The sequence below is a fragment of the Mus caroli genome, unplaced genomic scaffold (assembly GCF_978045245.1).
Source record: "Mus caroli unplaced genomic scaffold, Mus_caroli_1 scaffold_4, whole genome shotgun sequence".
NCBI lineage: Eukaryota > Metazoa > Chordata > Mammalia > Rodentia > Muridae > Mus > Mus caroli.
Window position 1 is genome coordinate 10,682,352 of NW_028227259.1, and position 4,779 is coordinate 10,687,130.

Sequence of the window (4,779 nt, forward strand, 5' to 3'; positions counted from 1 at the left end):
TTCTTCAGGATGAATGTATTAGCTACCAATGTGGAGCTATTAGTTTCTTGTAGAATTAATTGTTTGGCTACCATTTTAGACAACTTAGTGATGGGATATAATAGACAAAGTAAAATAAGTTAAATTGGAAATGGAACAAAATGTATGAAGGTAAGCCAATACACACATGTGGACTGAAGTCATCTTAATTGCATTCTATCTCACAAAAAGTGTCTGAAAGGCAGCTGGATTCCAATGGAAATCTTCAGAGAGAGAAAGCTGTTTCCAAAACTGCTGTCAGAGAAATGCAGGTAAGGAAGGGAGCAGAGTTTTGCCTGAGGACCCCTGCATAGAATAGGAATTCAGCAAATGACGGGGGGGGGGGTCAGTTCTGACTCCCACTGGATGAGACAGCTCATGGATGGAAGCTGTCATAAAAGACTCAAGATCCAGAGTTTCTCAGGCTCTTTCAGTTCTCTTCCACCAACCTGGAGCCTGTGCAATCCAAAATAAAGTAAGCTAACAACTGAGGAGAAGAAGAAAGGTAACTTGGGAGATGGAGTCTCTCTGTTGCCGTTACTTTGTGCTGTACCCTGCTTCCGAATCATGGCTGACAAGGAGGTGCAGAAGCTTCAGCTGTAAATTAAGCTTGGAGTTTTTATGACTGTCACTCTGGAAGTACCTGCCACTTTCAAAGCTTAAAAGTTTAAGTGAGTCAAATACCAGGGGTATTTTTGTAATTCCAGACAGCTACAAGGATCTAACACGGGTTTTACTGAGGAAGAAAATTACTCTATACATCAGTTTTCCAGGAGTACTAAAAGAGAACATAAAGTGAGTCCATTTTGCTATCTCTACTTCTTCAGAATTTGTATCCACAAATCACATTTAAAAGTATAAATGTATTTATGTGTGCATCATATAAATCATGATGTTTCTTAAATTTCATTTTTTAAAATTTCTATTTCATTGTTTGTTCTCTGAATTGCATTTCCATATGTCTCCTGTCCTAAATGCCTTAGGTACAAACAAATGAATTTTTATATGTAAGCACCTGTATCTTCCTTTATAATTAGAGAAATTTTTATTTTACCTGAAGCCCACATGTGATGAGATACATTTGATATCCTGCCATACTTGCTTATAAATGTTTCTAAAATACAAATCATCTCAAATCACCAGGATCAGAATTAGATTTGAAAACGCTTTCAATAATGTGTTCAAAATGAGGTGGAATTAATTCTAATTGGATTCACAAGAGGACTTGAAATTAGATGTAAATTTGTAATATTGGATTATATTAGATATGAATTAGTATAAGGTTTGCATTCAGAAAAGTGTGCTATGTTGGTGTCTGAGAACCACTTAGCCAGAAAGTTAGAACTGGCCTTACTCTTTAAACCTACCCTAACTTCATCACATTAATGTCTTTGAGTAATCTGTCCATTTTTAGTTAAAAATGTTAAACACGTTAAATTCAGAGTAACTAAGATTTATATTTTACCCACAGGTAAAACATAAATAAAATTAGACCTTTGTTGACCATGACCATTCATGATTGTTGACTTGGCATTGAGAGGGTAAAAAGAATTACCACAAGTTTGAGGCCAACCTGGTCGATAAAGAAGGTTCCAGATCAGTCAGGAACATCTTGACATAAAAATAAGTATAATTTTTTTATGAGTGCCAAGAAATATTTCTTAACAGTTGACTATTTTAAGACCTTAGAAACTAACCTACAAAATACTGGATTTAGATGTGAAGCCTAGCTGCAGTCTCTACTTTCAGCATGCTAGTAATAAAGACATTTCATTTGGAACTGACATTGGTAATATCCTGAAAAATATCTTTGAGATTTTGCAAATCAGTCCTATGCATGAAAAAGTAAATGTTTTCCAGAGGAGATTATCGTTTTAAATGAGGTGTGTAAAAATGTTTTAGTATGTAAAAGCTACTATAACGATCTCATTCTCACTAATATAATTCATGAAATGAAGTATGAAGTCTGTTGCAGGAGCTATCCATGAAAAATTAAGTTCTCAAGTATAAGAAAAATGAGTAAGTATTGACATTCATCACTGCCATAAAAATATAGTCAGCCAAATTCACTGGTTTTAATTAAACAGCATTCTGTGGTCAAGGAATCTTTAGACAGCTCTATTAGCTTCATGGACTCTAGTCTTCACTTTCCTCTCCTCTGTGGATAGGATTTCTGCTAAGAATAGAAATAGTTTAGGCAAAGCCCTCACGCTGGTTCTCATTCCAACAGAGGTAGGCATGAGCTTTAATGGAGGCCGTGAAACAAACTCAACAGATGGGAATGATTTTTTCTTGTCTTAAGCAGACTCCTCTTTTGTTCCTTTCTATTTCTCTACCTGTCCATGGACACTCAAGAAGGAGCTATGGTGTGGCCTTGATGTTGTACAAGCATGAAGATAAAATATGATCTAGAAGAGGGAGGAAAATGAAAGGCAGAGGGACCCAGATTCTCTTTCTCCATTCTTCAAGTTTAGAAGATAATTATTATAAAGTTAAGCTGCAGAGCCAGACTTCTATTTCATAAACATAAATGCTTTACAGTCGTGTCCATCAAAGCAGGAAACAGCCATTTGAGTGAATTGGTTTGAAGGGTGCACAGGCACCTAAGAGTGTCCATGAAATTGCAGAAAAAATATTTAGAGTGTTTTGCTTTATTTTGGTATAGGTGACCCTTTATGTTATTTTAATTACTAGACTTTGAAGTAAATTTTATGACGTCATTTTAATAATGCAATAAATCTCATTTTCTCATATACATATACTCCATTAGTATAGTATAATGACACATTTATTTTAAACATAATATGATGAGCAATTGGATTTTGGTTTCCTCTTTTCCTTTATCAGAGACAAATTATCTCATAGAGTCGAACTTTGTCCTTTATTCTGCTTTCTGATTGCTAAGAACCATTTTTATGCACACAGCCTCAAATTAGGGAGAAGGAAGCAATAAAACTACTTCACCAATAAGAAACTTCAGTCCCTAGGTTGAATTCTTTGTTCAGTGTCATTGTTGACGCACATTTTTTATTTTTTATTTTTTGCATTAGAGAATGAACATTGCCACTTTAATTAAATGTCACAGGTCTATCCCTAGAATGCCCTTCCTCAGCTATCCTTTACATCGAAGAATAAAATTCACTAAGTCAAAGCAATTCTCAGAAAGAAGGAACGCAGCTGCCACTGGCATTTGAAAACTGTTTCTACAGATTCCGTGTTAACCGGGAGGCCTTTTCATACTTCACTTCTCAGATGTGAACCGCTTCAGTTCACATCACGCGCCCAAGACAAGAGAGCACATTTTGATAAGCAAAATTGGAGTAGCCATTATTTTCCGAGACAAATTTAATTTAAATGACAAACACTGTTTTCTGAGGTTTTATTATTCGCTCTGTACTCACCGACACCAGACACTTGGACAATTCAATTGTCTGTAATACAACATGAGGTTTGGGGAAAGTGGTGCACGAGAACACGCAATGTGGAGTCAGCAGAAGGCAACATTTGGGACTTATCGAAGAGTATTACATACTCCTTAACAAGAAAGGAAGAAAAGAATGAAAGATTTAAATCAGAAAGCAAATAATCTGAATAGGCCACTATACTGGAAGACAGTGATCCAGCCAAACAATAGACCAAGACTCTTTCTTCTGTGACATAGCCAGCAAAGCCGTTGATCTGAAAGCAACTTCAAACAAACAAACAAACAAACAAATAAAACAAAACAACAACAACAACTTCACATGTAATTACTGATGTGATACAACTTGGAATTACTGGATTTCCATAAATAAAAATTGACTTTTGAACATTTGCTTTCTTACTTTTTTTTTTTTTTTTAACACCAACAGACTTTGTAACTAACTGCCTGATGCTAACCTGATGTGTTGTCAAATATTTCACCACTGGCCATTCAATCTGCTTGGTAACAAGTTTTTTGTTCTTCTGTCATCCTTAGGTATGGCCTACAACCTTCCTTTCTGTACGATCTGGGCAAACCGACCGGTGGTGGCAAGAGTAGTGTCAATGAAGCGATCCACACAGCTCGAGAGGCAGTTTTCAGTGCGGGAGTCTAGCTGATTTCCTGGCTTCTCCATGCTCTTATCTCAACGTAGTTCCACGAAGTGATGCACCTGCGCAGTGAACCCTGCCTTCTGCTGCTCGATGGCCACCAGGCGTTGTAACTCAGTTTCACCAAGCTCTGCCATTATCAGCGTCAGGCGCTTCGCTGTGGTACTCATGCGTGGTCCTGAAAGCAACTTTTGCACAGTATCATCAACTCTAAGATCCTCAAGGGCTTCTATCAATGATGAGACACATCTGCAGAAACTCATATACCTTCCATAGGATCACATGTCCTTGTCTAAGGGTGAACACACAGAACATTGTTCAAGCAAACCATACCAATCCTGACCAGAGAGAACAGAGACAAACTGACTCACAGGAGAGAGGACCCAAGTACTTTAATACATTTTTTGAAATTATTATAAATTATTTTACAATATCCAGAGCAAATGAAACTAATTAAAATATTTTGTAATACACATGTCCCCAGAAATATTTGTGAAGTTAAAAATAAAAGAAAAAAATGGTCTTGCCAAAATTTCACTACAAATCATGAGTGCTATTTAAATAATAAGAAAACAACAACAGCAGCAAAAAACAACAACTAAAACAAAAACAACAACAACAAAGAAATAGAAGATGTAAGGATGTCTTCAAAATTAAACCTTTAGAGATAATTGTCTTGGCACAGCTGCA

At 36.3% G+C, this 4,779-nt stretch overlaps 1 pseudogene; it reads right to left on the bottom strand.

Moving 5' to 3' along the window:
- Positions 1–3,983: 3,983 nt before the first annotated feature.
- Positions 3,984–4,226, bottom strand: LOC110294143 (mitochondrial import inner membrane translocase subunit Tim8 B pseudogene; annotated as a pseudogene).
- Positions 4,227–4,779: the final 553 nt, after the last annotated feature.